Consider the following 19046-nt stretch of genomic DNA (forward strand, 5'->3'; position numbering starts at 1 on the left):
CTGAGGCCTCCGGAGGCCCAGTCAATGTGCTAGCTCCAGTGAACAGCTGGATATGCCCACCCATCCCTCCAGAAGCCTTGCAATATGAGAGAACAAACGTCCTTATGGTTTCCCCCAACTTGGGTTCAGGATTTTCGTTTCCTTCCAGTAGAAACCATTCTGGTATGCCAGGTACCAACACCTCTGGGGAGTAGGCTATGAAGTGGACATCATATTCCCTCCTTTGGCGTTGGGGAGGGGAGTTTTCAGTTAGGTTGTAAGTAATAAAACACACTTGGGTCAGCCCAACAAATAACAGGGACCACATGAAGCCCACACAAGTGGCAATGAACAGGGGCTCTTCGTCTACCACTCGTTGCCAGGGAATCAGCTACCATCACTCATGTTTGGCAGAGGCTGGTTAACTAGAAGCGAGCATCCTATGCGGTTGGTTAGGGGAGCACATCTGGCTTCTCTGGTTGGTCCTGAGTTGGAAAAGGGAAGTAGGGAAGCTTGGCAGTTACTGATCATGTCCTAAAGCTGCACTGGGTTGTGGGCCAGAGTTCTATTGCACTGTATAGTCTGGCCATTGTTGGTCTGTATTTAACTTCAGGAGTGATTCATACCTGCTTCAATCTTGGTTTGATTTGGGGGCTTGGCATTTCTTTCTATCTCTTCCCTCCCCCTTGTGGAGTGTGGGCTCCCCTTGATATACATGAACACAGTCAACAAGCACCTGGGCTTTGGGCTTCCTCCCCATGTCCAGTGAAGCACTGGGGTGGCTGCTTCCAGGTGTCTTTATCCCAGAAGCTCCCATCCAGTGGGCCAGGCAGGGGGAGCAGACCAGCCCTGAGTACAGGTAATAAGGAGGTACATTTTCTGTCAAAGATTTAAAATAGTAAATTCAGCCCAACATTTGCATGCTTTTTATGATCATTCAGTGTCAGTAATTCTAATCACCAATGATAAAATACTCTTCTGGAAAAAAAAAAAAGGTACCGTGGTTTAAGTTCTATACAATAGTTGGAATTAGTGTTGGCTTTTAATAATATACACGCAAATTCAGATGCGTGTACTTTTATTTCTCAAGCCTTAATAAGCATTGCATTCGACATGGCAGGTAATTCAGAGAGCTCCCAGTTATGCATCCAGGCCCTGTCATGCACGCACCCACCTCGTTAATGGTTCCATGTTGTTGGAACTGACGTTGGGCATGGTTGGCATCTGTCACCTCTGCGGTGCTCCTGTACCTACCGGAGACAAGATTGTGAAGACAAGACACTGAACTTGAGTTTCTTGCATTCCTTTCTCATGACCCCTTGGGGGGGTTCCGTCTGGGTTTAAAATTTAAAACATTAGAACAAAGCTCAAGCAGCAAGATGTGATGTTTTGATTAAGTGTAACTTAATTTCTGTGTGCAAGAGTCTACTGAATTTGAGTAATCTCTTTAAAATAAAAATGTATTCTTCTTTCCTAAAGTTTTCGTTGTTTTAAAACCAAAGAACAAAGGGCACCTGGGTGGCTCAATCGGTTAAGCCTTTGTCTGGTTCAGGTCATGATCGCGGGGTTCTGGGATAGAGCACCACATCGGGCTCCCCGCTCAGCTGAGAGCCTGCTTCTCCCTGTCTCTGCCCCTCTGCCCCTCCCTCTGCTCATGCTCTTTCTCGAATAAATAAAATCTTAAAACAAACAAACAAAAAACAACTAGAGAATGAATCCAGGCAATAACCATTTTTGCAGTCACTCCTGAAAATAATTTGGTCTGATGGAGGAGTGTTAAAGAAATGATCTAATTGGGGTCACATTTGCTGGGCCCACCACGCCCCTAGAGCAATGGTCAGAGGCTAGAATTACTCCTTCTTAGCTTTTAATTTTCATATAAGCCAGCAAGAGACAGAGGAAAAAGGAACATCCTTCAAAATACATGGGGCCGGGTGGCTCAGAGGTTTAGCTCCTGCTTTCAGCCCGGGGTGTGATCCTGGAGACCCGGGTTCGAGTCTCACATCGGGCTCCCTGCAGGGAGCCTACTTCTCCCTCTGCCTGTGTCTCTGCCTCTCTCTCTGCGTCTCTCATAAATAAATAAATAAATAAATAAATAAATAAATAAATAAATAAATAAATAAATAAATAAAATCTTAAAAAAAAAAAAATACTTGGGGCCGTGCATGCCCGGAACAAGGGGAGGGGAGTAGGGAGTGCCTGCTTAATGGGCATGGGGTCTCCTTTGGGGGTGATGTCTATGTTTTGAAAGTAGACAGTGGTGGTAGTAGCACAACACCATGAATGGACTCAACGCCACTGAATTGTCCACGGTTAAAATGATGGATTTTTCACAAACTCGGCCATTCCAGGGTGCCCTTTGGAACAAACCCCTCCTCCTGTCCCTGCTCACTCCTTCTCCACCCCTACCCTGACTCCCACATATTTACCCCCAGGCCTGTCCGCATGGCCCCCATCCACTGCAAGCCCTAATTACCACCCTGAAAGGATGGGAGCTGGACTCTCTACTGGTGGAACCTCAGTCCCCACTCCCAGGGTATGGGGGGAGGGGCACACTAAAAACACCTGAGCCTATGACCCCCACAAACCTCAGGCCCCACTCCCAGGGTATGGGGGGAGGGGCACACTAAAAACACCTGAGCCTATGACCTCCACAAACCCCAATACCCCCCAATAGGACAGGGGACCCAAGCACTTGGTTATGTTTCTGCAGAGAACAAAAATGCTCCATTCACTGAAACCTGAAAAACAAGCCCAGCCCAGTGCTGATGAGGGCAGCGACAGAGGAAAGCCAGGGACAGTCTTCTATTTTGCCCTTGGGCCAGAGATAAAGGCCCCTAATCTCTGTTCTAGAAGGAAAATGTTCACGTGAGAGCTTTAGGAGGAAAGCAGGAGCCAGGGACTAAATTGTGCTTTCTGAGAAACTTCTGAGCACAGAATCCCAGCACTCTGGAGGAGCAGAGGGGAGCCCCAAACCTGGCACCAGACCCCAGAAAGAGGAGACGGGTGGCCACAGCACTGGGGAAGCCTAGATTCTGGCCCTGTCAGGGCTGACTCCTTCCTGCATTGGGGAGAAGGTTAGGGGACCAACCCTGAGACCTGTGGGCTGAACATGTTAACAGTGGGTCAGAGCGTGGGGATGCCTTCTGTGTGAGCACCCGGCACATCCTGACATTCCATCTCCTTTTGTAGGCCCATGGCCCAGGCCCCACCAGTTCTTGCCTGGAGATGGCAGCAGCCCTCTCTGCCTCCTCTTTGCTTGCTGTGGTGGGTTCAGTGGTGTCCCCCAAAATGCACATCCACACAGAACCTCAGACTCTGACCTTATTTGGAAATAAGGTCTTTGCAAATGTCATCAGTTAAGGATCTCATACTGAGTCATCCTGGAGTGAGGACAGGCCCTAAATCCAGTGACTGGTGACCTTCTTAGAAGAGGAGAGGACACAGAGACACAGAACAGAAGCCATAGGAAGACAGAGGCAGAGAATGGAAAGCCATGGTATGCCTGGGGCCACCAGAAGCTGGAAGGTACAAGGAAAGGTCCTCCCCTAGAGCCTTCACATGGGACATGGCCCTGCCGATTTTGGACTTCTGGCCTCAAATTAAGGGAATATATTTCTGCTGTTTGAAGACACCAAATTCCAAGTCTGTTAAAGCAGCCACAGGAAGAAATACATCTGCTGTCCTGTTCTGATCTGTGCCCCCACCCCCTACTTCAGCAGCTGGAGGGAAGTTTCAGGTCAGATTGAGTTCCTCTCCCCTCCCCAAAGCATTAGGCTCCCAGTGGTCTGGGCTCTACCCACCTCCCCACTCTCCTGCCTCACTGGACTTGGCCCATAAACCATCACATGCTTGAAAATTTCCATTTCTGGAAACTTCTATTCCCAGGAAACCTGTCCGAGCTTGTTGCCACTGCAGCACCTTCGTGTTTATCATTTCCTCTTCCTGAAACGCCCTTCTTCTGGATCATCACCCCCCACCCCAGTACACAAGACAGCCCCCTACAGCAAAGAGTTATCCTAGCCCCACAAGTCCACAGTGCCAAGATTGAGAAAGTCGGTTCCAGATCTTTTCATAACCCAACCCTTCTTGTCTTTCAGGCTTCAGCTCAAATGCCACTTCCTCAAAGAGGCCACCCCCCAACCATCCTTTGTAAAGGGGCACCTCCTGTCACCCCCTTATTACTTCACATGGTTTCAACCTCTTTCATGGCTGCCATCATCATTTGAAACCATCTTGCTTGTTAATTTGTACTTACTGTCTGTCTCCTCCTCCCGCCAGGATACCCCAGCAGATTTTCACAGCCTCCACAGATGGAAATTTTTACTGACTAGCCACCTCCCCACAACTTCTCACCCCACAACCCCCAGGGAGTTGTTAATGGAAGGTTTGTTCTTTTCCATTTAGCCAACAGAATTTTTTTCTCCTCTCCTGGGTCTTTGTGTGGAGGTGAGCACTACGGGCCCAGACCTGTCGGAACAATCATCACTCCATGCAGTTTACTAGCACTTTCTAGTCTTGCCAGGGCTGTGAGGGCGGCTGTGGAGTCTGTGAGACTAGCCTCTCGTGGGACAAACTGTTCTCCCCAAACAGCTTGGGTGTTTCTTCCTGGTCTGGACACACAGCCCTTGACCCAAGAGATGCTGGGCCAAGGTCCCAGCTCAGACCTTCACCTCCACTTGTTTCAGAATAGCAGGAAGGGAGCTGCCATGGGCTGAACTGTGTTCCCCTGAATTCCTGTGTGGAAGTCCCAAAACCTATTACTTCAGAATGAGGCTGGTTTTGGAGCTAGGGTCTTTACAGAGGTGATAAAGTCATAGAAGGCCATATGTGCAGGTCCCCATCCACAGAAGGAGGACCACATGAGGACACAGGGAGAAGATGACATCTACACGCCGAGGACAGAGGCCTAGGAGGACCCAGGCCTGCTGATACCTTGATCTCTGACTTCTGACCCCCTGAACTGTGAGAAAATTTATTTCTCTGGTGATTCCGGCAGCCTGAGGAAGCAAATGCAGAGGCCAACCCAGACTCTGTCCCATCACCACTCATGCTTTCCTAGGCGAGTGGCCTGACTTTCCAAAGTTTCTTTCCATCTCAGTAAAATGCAGGTAAGTCTGCACCTGTGTTGCAGAGCTGACATGAGGAGTAAATGAGGTCGAGCCAACATGTCTCGAGCACTAAATGTGTACCTCATGTTTGCTCATGATTTAGTGTACACTTATCCTGTCTAATCCTCATACAACTCTCTGAAATCGGTTCTGCCACATGCATGTTATGGTTCAGGAAATGGAGCCCCAATGAGATCAAGTAACTTGCCCCAGACCACACTGCTGGAAGGTATATAGAATTTGAACCCAGGTTTGCCTGACCGCAGAACCTGGGCACTTTCCCATAGTGGATATGATTGCTCAGCACATCACATCGTGAATTCAATTCTCCTTTACAATAGGCTGAGCTTTGTCATGTCTCTGATAGTGATGTAACTTTAAGCATTGTTAAAGAATTGAAGATCACATCTGTAGTTTGGAGCATTCAATGCAAGTCTATAAACATTTTCTGAGTACCTACTGTGCTCTTAGCAGTATTTTAGATGGAGAGGCTCTGCCCTGAAAACATCCCATTTTCTTGAAAAATATTTTATTTATTTATTTTGAGAGAGAGAAAGTGAGTGAGCAGGGGAGGAGCAGAGAGAGAAAGAGAGAGAGAATCCCAAGCAGACTCCATGCTGACCCTGGAGCCTGATGTGGGGCTTGGTCTCACGACCCTGAGATCATGACCTGAGCCAAAATCAAGAGTCAGGTGCTTAACCAACTGAGCCACTCAGGCCCCCCTGAAAGCTTATCATTTATTTCTGAAAAAGCACATATTTTTCCCCCCAGGGTCTCCTGCAAGGCAGGAGAGTATGTCTGTATCAGTTAGCTATTGCTGCATAACAAATTACCTCAAAACTTAGTTTTGGGGTTGATTTCTGTGGCTCAGAAATTTCAAGAGAGAAAGTGGGAATGGCTTTTTCTGGATTTCTTTGTTTTCTGGATTTTTTTTTCTTTAATAGCTTTTTTACATTGTGGTAAAATACACCTAAAGTAATATTTATCATTTTAACCATTTTTAAGTGTACTATTCAGTGGCATCCCACACATTCATAATGTTGTGCAGCCATCACTGATCTCTCCAGTTCCAGAACTTTTCATCATCTTAGATGGAAAGTTTATACCCATAAATAATAATTTCCCAGCTTTCCTTTATCCCATTATCTTTGCTTCTTAATGTCTGAGTCCTCAGCTGGAATTCTGGAAAGCTGGAATGCTGAAGCTGGAATCATGTCATTCACTCCCATGTTAGGCAGTTGATAGAGGCTCAACCACCTGAAATGTTACCTGGAACACCTATGTGTGGCCTGGGCTTCCTCAAAAGATGGTGGTTGGATTTGCAACGACAAGGATGGCACCAGAGGGTGTTATGCTAAGCAAAATCAGTCAATCAGAGAAAGACAATTATTGTATGATCTCATTCATATGTGGAATTTAAGAAACAAAACACAGGGATATAAGGGATGAGAGGAAAAAAATAAAACAAGATAAAATCAGAGAGGGAATAACCATAAGAGACTCCTAATCATAGGAAACAAGCTGAGGGTTGCTGGAGGGGTGGTAGGTGGGGGGGGATGGGGTAACTGGGTGATGGGCATTCAGGAGGGCATGTGAGGTAATGAGCACTGGGTGTTATATGCAACTGATGAATCACTGACCTCTCTACCTCTGAAACTAATAATACACTACATGTTAATTAATTGAATTTAAATAAATCAAAATAAAATTTAAAAAAAATTTTTAAAGATGGTGTCTGGATTCCAAAGGGGAGAGCACTGAATGAGAGAGAGAGAGAGAGAGAGAGAGAGCAAGCACATGAGCTGGGAAGAAGCTATATCCTTTCTATGACCTCATCCCAGAGATCACATAGCGAGATCACATAGCATCACTCTGGCTGTGCTCCATTGAACGGGGCAGCTAGAAGGTCCAGATTTATGGGAGGGCACACAGACTCCACTTCTCAGGGGGAGGTAAATCAGTCAATTTCTTTAACAAGAGTCCGTAGGATGGATAAATATATTGGTGAGGCCATCTTTGGAAAACACAATCTGCTCTGCCTGAGAAGGCTGAATACATAAGTGCTGAGAGATTTCCAAGTATAGATATGACTATGGAGGGAAGTGGCTCACAGGAGGTGAGTTTTGGGCTTGACAGTAATATAGGATCATTCATGGTGGGGAAGAGATGAGCAAAGACTGTCAACACAGGCTGAAGAGGAGCTGGAGCCTTGGCTCCTGCTGTCTGAAACTCGTGGTCTGTGCTGAATGGTTGAGCTTCCCTGGGACTCAACAAAAGGATGCCTGTGGCCAACAGCCACACTGAAATGTAGGAGCCAGAGCAATGAGCCCAGTGGAAAGCCAGCACCAAGACAAGTTTGGAATCTAATAAAGGTGATCCGATAAAGCAGCGAGGAGAGATTGAATGCCCTGATTGATGGTGCCGGGCCAGTTGATGAGGTTATTGTGAATGAGAACAAAATGAGACTTCTTAGCTCTCACTTTACGGTATCAAAATACATTCTTGATGGATTGAAGAATTCAATTGAAAATCTGGGGCCGTAAAGGAACTAAACACACTTAAGAAAGTGTTTATTTCATCCTGGGGAGGGGAAGGCCTTCCTGAACACAAAAGCAAATGAATCATCAATGGAGAAAGCAACTAATAAAGAATCTTTTCTGCGGCATTGTTTATGAAAGGAAAATATCAGGGATTCCTTGAATCCAAAGGTGGAAAATTGGTTAAATAAGTTATTAGATACATTTGTATGTTGAAACATCATGTGGTCATTAAGGATACCATTCTTAGATAATACTTAAGTTTACACACACACACACACACACACACAACATACACATACACACATGCACACATTTATAGTGAGAGAACAGGAAATATAGATTGGTCTCTGCCCCCAGTACAGAATTTCTAATTTCCGGAGAACACTGGGAGCATCTCTGGTCTAATCTTTGACTGTGTCCCTGACAGCAGGGCTCCTAAACCCCTTGTACATTTCTAAGTGACAAGAGCACTGGAGCATTTTCTGCTCTAATGAGGTGACCCTGAGTGGGGTCCTGGATGGGAGCTGGTCACTAGAAAAACCAAGCCAGTATTAGAAGCTTGAAATTTTCAGCACCCCCTCTCACCTCTCCAGAGAGAGGAGAGGGGCTAGAAATGGAGTTAATAATTTATCATGCCTGGGGCACCTGGGGCACCTGGGTGGTGCAGTTGGTTCACCATCCCATTCTTGATTTCCACTCAGGTCATGATCTCGGGGTCCTGAGATTGAGCCCCATATTGGGCTACATGCTTAGCGTGGAGTCTGCTTGAGATTCTCTCTCTCTCTCTTTTGCCTCTCCCCACTTTCTTTCTCTCTTTCTCTAAAATAAATCAATAAACCTAAAAAAAAATAATTGATCATGCTTTAATGATGAAGCCTGCATAAAATCCCAGCAGTATGGGCTTTGGGAGCTTCCAGGACACTGGGAGGGTGACACATCCCAACACCACAGGGACAGAAGCTTCCAGACTTTGCCTTTAATAGCATTTAATAATAAAATAATATCCATATCCTTTAGTTAACTGGTAAACAAAAGTGTTTCCCTGAGTTCTGTGAGCCACTCTAGCAAATTAATCAAACCCAAGGAGGGGGGTTGTTGGAACCATCAATCTGTAGCCAGTTGGTCAGAAGCACAAGTAACAGACAATCTGGACTTGAGACTGGCATCTGAAGTAGAGAGGGGGAGGTCTTGTGGCTTTAACTTAAGTGTTGGGCCCTTAACTCTGGGGGATCTGACAGTACCTCCAGATAGGTAGTGCCAGGACTGAGTTGAATTACAAGACACCCAGCTGGTGTCACAGAGAATTGCTTGGTGTGGGAAAAACCTCCACACATCTGGTGACCAGCATTGTCAGCAGTACAGTGTTTCCTGTGAGCAGTAAAGGAGACTCACAGGTAAAAGACGTAGTAGAAAAGAGTGGGCTTTTCCCCTACATAGAAAGGAAAAAACTAAATTTTTTCTTCACGTAAGGAAAATGCGTATGCTGTGTTTAAGTGAGAAAAGTGGGTTGCAGAATATTGTAATTATGCCATGCTATGCTCTGCTGTAATTTTAGCTATGGCTGAGGTTCTGTTGCTTACTATGCATTCAGCACTGTGCTAGATGTTTTATCTGTATTATATCGTTGAAAATTTCCCAGTGACTCTCTGAGGTGCCGTTAATATTCCCATTTTACAGGTCAGAAGACTAGGACATAAAGAAATCCGTTCATTTGCCTGAGGTGACAGTTAGCAGAGGAGCTGGGCTTGTAACTCCGCTCTACCTGTCCTAGCAGAAAATCACTCTGAGCTTGTGAATTTCCAATTTTGTAAGAAACCAACCCCTCAAAAATGAATGGAGCAGAGGGATACTAGAAGGATAAAGCCCAAATGTTAGTTCTGGTTCTGTGTGGGTGGTGAGATGATTTTCTCAGCTTTCTACAAATTTATGTTACTTTTAGAGTAAAGCAAATTTTTTTTTTTTTAATCTAGAAAAGAATGGGTTTATGCTATCTAGAAGTCCACATTGGCTTTTTTTTTTTTTTTTTAAACATGCCTTCTTCTCTCTTGGGGTCTCTAAGAGGTTTTGTAACCACGAGCTCTGAGGGTCCCCATGAAGACACACACCTGTAAATGCCCAGAGCAGTGGGGGGCACCGGGAGACATCCCCCAAACCTTTGGTGGTCAATGGCTGCAGCCGAATTTTAAGGAAAGCCATTCCCGAAATGAATTACCCTAAGGCCAGCTACAAGGGATCCGGTGCGACAGGACAACGTTGGTCTTTATTTTTAAGGAGTGCCCCTCATCAAGGGACCCCTCTGACTCACCCTTGGGGACCCCTGGCGGAGCGCGCCACCAGAAAGACCACCAGGTGGCGCCGGGAAGCCCGGCTTGACAGCGGGTCCAGCGAGCCTTGACCCTGGTTGTCATGGATACAGCAGGGCGGGGGCGGAGCCAAACTGGATGAGGGAAGGGGGCGGCGGGTCTCACCTCCCAGCCACCCGCCAATTTTCATTCCCCATGCCATCGCCCCCAATCCTGTCACCCCACCTCTCCCCAGGCCTCGGCTTAAAAGGTGGGCCCTGGGAAGGAGTGGAAAGCGAAAAGGGAAACTGTTCAACATTGCTTTTTTTTTTTTTTTAAGATTTCTCTATTTTATAAAGAGAGAAAGAGCTCTGCAAGAAGGGAGGAGCAGAGGAAGAGGGAGAGAGAGAGAGAGAATCTCAGGGAGAGAGAATCTCAAGCATACTCCTCTGCGCTGGGCGAGGACCCCCTTGTGGGGCTCCACCCCATGAGCCTGAGATCATGACCTGAGCTGAAACCAAGAGTCAGACACCTGACTGTGCCATCCTGGTGCCCCCCACATTTTTTAATTTTTAAAAATTATGGAATGGCTCAAACTTACAGAAAACTATACAGAGTAAAATAAACACTCATACACCACCTCTTCCCAGAATTAATGTATGTTAACATTGTTGCTTTGTATGTTTCCAATTCTTATTTTAAGAATTTCCCTTTACATTCCTCCTGGATCTCATTCTCTCTGGATGTAACCCCCACTCTGAAGTTGGCCTGTGTCCTTCCTGTCCATGCTTTCATACTTCTACTACCTTGGTAAGTAGACACAAGCAATAAAGAGTATTGTTTTTTTGTGTGTGTTTTCAAATGTACATTTTCACATCACAGAGTTTTCAAATTGCTCTTTTAACCGAACGTGCTGTTGAAATTTATTCTTGGTTAATGTTCATTTTAACTGCTCTAAATAAATCCTTTATTTTAATATTCCATTTTGTTTTTTTTAAGTATGGTAATTTCTATTGTTTCTATTTTTTTGTTTTTACAGACATGCTGCAATGAACATCTTTGCACCTTGCTCCTGATCTCCCATGCAATCAGTTCTCTCTGCAATGTGTCTAGAAACACAAGTTCTAAGGTGTGAGATATGAGCATCCTCCCGATGCCAGGGATTGCCAATTGCTCTGGGAGTGAATGAGGCAAATTTCTACACCCTTCCAGCGGCAGGGGGGTGGGAGGGTGGGGGGGTGAGGCCCTGTTTCCCCATATCATCATCAGCACTTAGTGATGTCACTCTTTCCATTTTTCAGCATGATATCTTCTTGCCTGCTCCTCCAGGGGTGAGAGGTGACTCATTGCTAATGGTGGCTGATCTTTGAATTGAATCTCCAGTGGACATTTTTAGATGTTTTGCAGTTTCTCCTTTTGCACAGACCAGCGCAGATAGGCTCCCACCCCGCGTGCCGTTGGTTTTCTGTAAGTATTTATAGTGCCATCAGAATAAATGCCCTTGACCAGCCTCCTTTTCACCTCCCTCCCAATCCAGTCTCCTTCCTCACTGCATTCTCTTTTTTAAAATATTTTATTTATTTATTTATTCATGAGAGACACAGAGACAGGCAAAGGGAGAAGCAGGCTTCCTGTGAGGAGCCTGATGTAGGACTCGATCCCAGGAACCCAGGATCAGGACCTGAGCCAAAGGTAGACACTCAACCACTGAGCCACTCAGAGTCCCCTCCCCACTGCATTCTTAAGCTGCCCATTCTAAGTGGAGTCAACAGAGCAAGGCTGGCTCCATTGGTGAGTGACTGTTAAGGAATGTCACTGAGGAAAAGTAACCACTGATTGACCCATCAGCTGGACCATCTGAGCCACCCAGGCACCTCAATAAAAAAAATTCTTAAAAAAAAAAAGAATTGAAAACAGTGACTGAAACAAATTTTTGTACACCCATCTTCACTGCAGCATTATTTACAACAGCTAAAAGATAGAAACAAACCATGTGTCCATCGCAGATGAATGGATAAACAAAATCCACACAGTGGAATGTTATTCAGCCTTAAAAGGAAGAAAATTCTGACATGTGCTATAGCATGGATGTACCTTGAGGACGTTGTGCGAAGTGAAATAAACCAGCTACAAAGGGGCAAATATTGTATGACTCCACTTATATGAGGTTCCTGGAGGAGACACATCCATAGAGAGAGAAAGTAGGATGGTCAGTGCCAGGGGCTGGGGGGAAGAAGATGGGGAGTTGTTGTTTGATGGGAACAGAGCTTCTGTCTGGGAAGGTGAAAAAGTTCTGTTGAATGTACAGTGGTGATGGTTGCCCAACAATGTGAATGTACTTAATGCCACTGAATTGTACTCTTAATAAACAATTAATATGGAAAATTTTATGCTAGGTGTATTTTAGCATGATAAAAACCACCACCACATCACACACATGCACATGCGCACACACACACCATTTGTCTTGAAATGAGGTGGGACATGTATCATGCTGAAGGAAGTACAGGTCCAGATGGCAGCCATGAGCTTCAGTGGACCCGTAGCACGTGGGCATGACCTGCAAGGTGCCCAGCCCGCTCCCATGCAGAATGCTGCAGAAGCCACATGGCCCTCCCCCTGACAGCCCCTCATTGCAGAGGCATGAGACACACCCTATCTCTCCCTGGGAGGCTCTGAACTCATTCCCTCTGTCTAGTGCATCAATTGCACCACCACCAACAAAGGACAGAACAAAGGAAAATCATCCACACCAACCAACCTCTGCTCTATTCTATGTTCTGTCCAGATCTATTCACTTGCAGGTACATTTTTACATGGTTCCAGGCAGCATAGATACAGCTTCAGATTCTGCTTGTTTGACTTTAAATGTTGTGGGCATTTTTTTATATATTGCTGCAGTCCTCGTGGTTGTTATTTTTAAGAGCTGCGTAACATCCCATCTGGTAGATGTACCATAATTTATTTTGCCATTCTCCTCTTTTTGGACGTGTGGCCTGTTTCTGGTCATCCACAAATTTAAGGAGTGGCCTGGCCAGCTGAGCACTTTAGTGCATTAAGATTTTAAGTCTTAAACCAGCACGGGAGGATGTGGCTCCCTGTCCACATCCCAGGGAGTCTCCGAGGGCCCCATGAGATAGAGCAGGAGCTCAAATTGCTACGCGTGGGAAAGGACTGCAACCAAGAATGGGCCCCAAAAGGCAATCAGAAGGGAGCAGTCACAGGTGCCTATGTGGGCTACCAAGCTTTTACAAGGATAAGTTCAAGTTCAGGGCACCTTAAAACTAACTTCCAAGTTCACTGATTTGCCAGAATGACTCAGAGAACTCAGCAAAGCCATTACACTCATGATTATGGTTTATTACAGCAAAAGGATACATATTAAGGTCAGCCAAGGGCAGAGGCTCCTGGGGCAGAGTCCAAGAGGACTCCACACACAGAGCTTCCGGTTGTCCCCTCCCAGGGAAGTCAAGGACAGTGTTAATGTCTCCCAGCAAAGACGAGTGATAACATACATGGAGTACTGCCCACCAGGGAAGCCCCTCCAAGCCTTGGGGTCCAGAGGCTTTACTGGGGCTCCATCACATAGACATGGTGGACTCCGATTCTGGCTGACTTTTAGTCTCCAGTCCCTGCAGAGGTTGAACTGACATCATGTGGTCAAGCTTAAATCACTTTGTTACATACTTTCTGCTATGGTCCAAGGACCCCAGATAAAAACAAAAACAAAGAACATTCTTATAAGGCAGGATAATCCAAGGGCTTTAAAGATCACCTCCCGGAAGCAAGAGCAGAGGCTAGGCTTCTTTTTGGGCAGGGTGGATCCTTTATTGCACAACAAATAATGCTTCTGGGAAATGAAGATGATGAAGAAAACCCAAACTGGTGAGAATACAGGGATGGGGGCTTCTCATGCTCTCTTGCAGGAGAGTAAGTGATTATAATCTACAGAAGATAGTATAATGCACTCATGCTGTATTGGTAGAAATAAAATGGAACAGTCTTTGCAAGACTATTACTATCAACCCAAGATGCAAATGGGCATACTCTTTGAACCAGCAATTCCACTTCTCGCTGAAGAGATCACCAGGCAAGGGTGCAAAGCTGTATGAGTTGTGAGTTGGACTTTTATTTTAAATCTTGAGATACTGGAACAACAGGGATGTTAATTAATGGGTTATTAGTTAAAAAAATTATTGACTGGCATTGCCTTGAAACCATAGATGAAACAAATGGCTTTAAACCATGATCAACCTTACTCAGGATGAGAAATACAGGTTAAAACTAGAAGGAAATAGTATTTTCCATCTCTCAGATTGGCAAAGATAAAAGTTGGCACATTATTGCTTAGGCTGTAGGGGAAGTCTACACGGTTAGTGGTGAGGCAGGGTGGCCAGGTCTAAGGATCTGGAGGGAGGGTCCTGAGGTACCAGCCAAATGCATGGGATAGAAATTAAACATGAGTTGAGAGGAAGTGAGAGCAGAGTTTATTGAAGAAATATAGAGAGCACAGATACAGAGGGAGACCTGGAAAGAAAAAGAGAGAGTCTCCTCTTTGCTTGAGGTTTGGGGTTTTTACTGAGGACTATGGTGTCTTCCCAGGCATCCAGGAACTGATCAAAGCAAAGACAAGTGTTTAGGTGTCCTCTAGAAGTCACTTATGCCCTGGAGCCAGGCGTCTTGGTGAGTCCGTGGTCTTGGAAAATGTACATGACGACTTTGCCCAGTCAGCTCCTTAGATGTTATCTGTTGTACTTGAAGATTCCAAAGAAATCATTAACTCCTTGGCCTTGGCAAGGAGGGCATGCATTATCTGTTCTAAAAGGCGTGTGTAGGTGCAGGTCCTAGCAAGAACAGAAGCAGGAAAAAGTGCAAAAAAGGCAGTCTTCATGGGATCCCTTCGGTTTCTCTACTCAGTGAGATGCTCAACCATGGGATGGTTGATGCCCTCTTTGGAGGGCAATCTGACAATATGTATCAGGTCAAAACATGCACATGCCCTTTGAAGCATCAGTTCCATTTATGAGAATTTGTCCCACAGGTGCTGGAGACCTAAACACAAGGGTATTCATTGCAACCTTGTTAATAGTAGAAAAAACTGGTTAAGGACATTATGTAGCACCCATAAGCTGGAATATTTTGCAGCTCTTTATTGTCTCAACAAATATTACTGAAGGGCCTGCTGTGACCAGGTGTTATTTCAGGGTCCAGGAACTAAAACAAGGTCCCTCCCTTCTCAGTATTAAGCTCCCAGTTGGAGGAAACAGAGGATTAAAAAAATTATAATATTCAGATGGTGAAATGTGCTAAGAAAATAAAGCAAGATAAGGAACAGAAAGTCTGATGTTTTACTGGTTAAGGAAAGTGTCTCAAATGACATTTGGGGGGAGAACTGAAGGAAGTAGGAGTAGACAGTGCAGATACTTGAGGAAGAGCTCCATGCAGAGGCTATAGCATGTGCAAAGGCCCTGAGGGGGAGGTGTCCTTGGTATACTGGAGGAACAGCTAAGTGGCCCAAGTCATTTGAGAAGTAAGTGAGGGACAGGAGGTGGAAGCCAGAAGGGCATTGGAGCCAGCAGACCAGCAAGGGCCTGGTAAGGTTAGGATTTCATCCCAAGAAGGCATTGATTCCAGGTAAAGTAATCCATTTACTTAAAAAACAGCTTTATTGAGAGATAATTCATGTACCATACAATTTAAAGCATACAATTCAGACTGCTGGCATGCTATTAATTTGGTACAGTATTAATTTTTTTAAAGTGTGGTAAAATAAAAGACAAAACGAAATTTGCTACTTTAGTCATCTTTATGTATACAGTTCAGTGGAGTTCATTACATCCCTGATATCGTACAACTATCACCACTACCCATTTCCAAAACGTTTTCATCACCCTAAAGAGAAACTCTACCCATGAAGCAACAAGTTCCCTATTCCTGTGTCCATCCCAGCCTCTGGTAACCTCTATTCTACTTCTGTCTGCAAATTCATCTACTCTCCATATTCCACAGAAGCAGAATCATATACTATTTGTCCTTTAGAGTCTGCCTTCTTTCACTTGGTGTAATGTTTTCAAGGCTCTCCCACAGTGTAGCATGAATCAGAACTTTATTCCAAGACTTCCATTTTTAAAAGGACATCTGGCTGCCATGTGAGCTGCCGTGTGACAGAGCTTGGGGAGACAGAGGCAGGGAAGGGGTCGAGGCACGGAAACTGTGTAGGAAGTGACTGCTGTTGTCCAGGAGGGAGGGGACAGAGACTGCCACCCACAGGGTGCAGGGATGGAGTGGGGTGAGAAGTGGCAGGTGCTGGGTGAATTTTAAAGGTGGAGCCTGTGCCCTGCTGGCTCATTTGGCAGAGTGTGGGACTCTTGGTCTCAGGGTGGCAAGTTCAAACCCCACTTTGGGCATGGAGCCTACTTATTCTTTTTAGAGAGAGAGAGACAGGGTAGGGAGAAGGGCTGAGGGGGGGTGGGGAAGAAAGAACCCCAGGCAGGCTCCACACCCAGCGTGGAGCCCAATGTGGGGCTCAATCTCACCACCCTGAGATCACGACCTGAGCTGAGATCAAGAGTTGGACGCTTAACTGACTGAGCCACCCGGGTGCCCCTGTAGAGCCTACTTTTATTTATTTATTTTTTATTTTTTTAAATTTTTATTTATTTATGATAGTCACACAGAGAGAGAGAGAGAGAGAGAGGCAGAGACACAGGCAGAGGGAGAAGCAGGCTCCATGCACCGGGAGCCCGACGTGGGATTCGATCCCGGGTCTCCAGGATCGCGCCCTGGGCCAAAGGCAGGCGCCAAACCGCTGCGCCACCCAGGGATCCCAGAGCCTACTTTTAAAAAAGAAAAAAAGAATCTGCCTTGAAGGTGGAGCCAGCAGGATGAGCAAGTCATTAGACATGGGCTGAGGGAGAAAGGGAAGAGATGAAGAAGTCTCAGTTACCTTATAAGGTGGGGGCTGGGAGTGCTGACCCTGGAGCCGAAATGGCCGGGTTCAAATCCAGCTCCATCACTCACTAGCTGTGTATCTGTGGGCCAGTTCCTCGACCTCTCTGGGCCTCATTATCCTCATCTAAAAAAGGTAGATAACAGCAGTTCCTACTTCACTCGGCTGAAGGATTCAATGAGTTAATATTTTTTTAAGTTTGAAATTTCATTTATTCTTTATTGAGATATAATTGACATATAATGTGTTAACATTTTAAAAACACAGACTGGCATTTGGGTCACACAAAACCCTAGGTAAATATTTGTTAAGTAAAAATAAATTGGAAAATAAATCCTTGTCAAAGGAGGCTTGGCACTTTGATTAGTGGAGGCTAATTGGAATTCTCCTCAGAATTGGAGAGTGTCTCGGGGGTACCTGGAAAAAGTCAGAGGGTCTCTGGGTAGAGTGAAAGGGTGGGGCCTTTCAGCCAGATGATTCAGCTCAGAGTCCATCAGAAGTGGTCAAAAGGATGGAAGAGTGGTAAGCAGGGCCCTGTAGCCACATACCAAACCCCCAAACTGGGTCTAGAACCATGCACGGCGATAAGGCAAGTCCTCGGGAGCATGGGTCATCCGCGTAGTCATCCTGGAACACCATCTGACCAGAAATACTCTGCCTCCTGCCATCTTCCCTCCCTTGGCAGTGCAACTGGGAGATCTGGGGTCTGGGCCTGAAGATGGACTCAGAGAACTGGGAGTGAAGAGCCACCTTCCTCTGCCTTGGACTTAGACAAGGGATCCTTTCTGCACAGCCCCAGACATTCCCATGCCCACTTTCCCTCTGTTTGTCCACTGCTCCAAAAACAGACCCATTCAGATAGCAGCGCGGCACTGGAGCCAGCAGCCATGCTCATCAGTGGCCAGGAAGCCTTCGGCAAAGCACCTGCTTTTGCCTTTGACTTGCTCAGTTTCTGCACTATCCAATATGGACAAAGCTTCTTGTTTCAGCAGTTCACTGTAGCTAGAGCCCAGTGCCTGGCATGGAGTAGGCCCTCATCAATGGGAACATTGTTGTCATCATTGTGCCAAGGGGTACATCCCTGATCTGCAGGGTTGATGACGATGGTGTGGTCATAGGACAGCTTGGCATTGCTCCGGGAGATGGATTTGAGCCAATGGGAAATTTCTTAAGGGAGATGGATGCTTCTTATTGGGTTGTGGGTTGAACTGTATCCCCCCAAAAGATCTTTGCAGCTGTAATTAAGATGTAAGTTAAGATGAGGTCATATTGGAAACAGGTGGGCCCTAACCTAGAGCCGGTATCCCTAGAATAGAAGAGAAAACAGAGACGTGCACCCACAGAGGAGCTGGTCCTGTGAAGACAGAGGCAAAGGCTGAATTGATGCAGTCACAAGCCAAGGAACGTTGAAAATTGCCAGCAACCACTAGAAGTTTAGAAGGATTCTTCCCTAGAGACTTCAGAGGAAGCATAGCCCTGCCAACACTCCAGTATCAGACTTCCAGCCTCCAGAATTATGACAGAATGAATTTCTGTCCTAAGTCATCCAGTTTGTGGTAATTTGTTATGGCAGCCCGAGAAAGCTAATGGACCATCCAACCAGGAGCAGCTTTCCTGAGAGGGTGGTGGGCAGGGGTCAAAGCATTCATTGGGCACACTGAGAGGGGAACAGTGTCCCCTTGAGGGGACAGTGCTCTTTGGGGCAGTGTCTGTAGGAGTCTAGATTGCTTCAGTCCAATATTGTCTCTCAAAGACTTGAAAGGTTATCCCCAAATGCCAGGCTGACCTCACTCATTCATTGGTAGCTCTTCCTCTTTCTGCCTACATAAGAATGGTAAGATCCCTGTCCATCTAATAACAATGGATAGGGAGCACTTAGATCATTCAGTCGGTTGGGCGACTGACTCTTGAGCTCAGCTCAGGTCACTATCTCAGGACTGTGAGATCAAGCCTCACGTCAGGCTCCACGCTAGGCATGGAGGCTGCTTGAGATTCCTTCTCTCTCTCTCTCCATCTGCCCTCCACTCGCATACTCTCTTTCTAAGATAAATAGATAACCATGGTGAAAACTGGGAACAAAATCAAGATTTTGGGAACAAAATCAAGGAAACAGTCTCAAGATAGGTTCCAATCTAAGTGATTCCATAGCAAAATATAAAATTAAAAGGTGCCCTGAAGAAATACA

The 19046-nt window shown here is 45.9% G+C and overlaps 1 long non-coding RNA gene across 2 annotated transcripts; it reads left to right on the forward strand.

Annotated features, from left to right (window-relative positions):
* Positions 1-10055: 10055 nt before the first annotated feature.
* LOC102156021 lies at positions 10056-12252 on the forward strand. 2 transcript variants are annotated; one of them, XR_005360331.1, is made up of 5 exons: positions 10056-10183; positions 10616-10722; positions 10952-11041; positions 11214-11379; positions 11869-12252. It is a non-coding gene; the product is annotated as an uncharacterized LOC102156021 (long non-coding RNA). The 2 variants fall into 2 exon arrangements; XR_005360330.1 differs by having other exon boundaries at positions 10062-10183; positions 11214-12252.
* Positions 12253-19046: the final 6794 nt, after the last annotated feature.

The sequence above is a fragment of the Canis lupus genome, chromosome 6 (genome assembly GCF_011100685.1).
Source record: "Canis lupus familiaris isolate Mischka breed German Shepherd chromosome 6, alternate assembly UU_Cfam_GSD_1.0, whole genome shotgun sequence".
In the NCBI taxonomy this organism is placed as follows: Eukaryota; Metazoa; Chordata; class Mammalia; order Carnivora; family Canidae; genus Canis; species Canis lupus.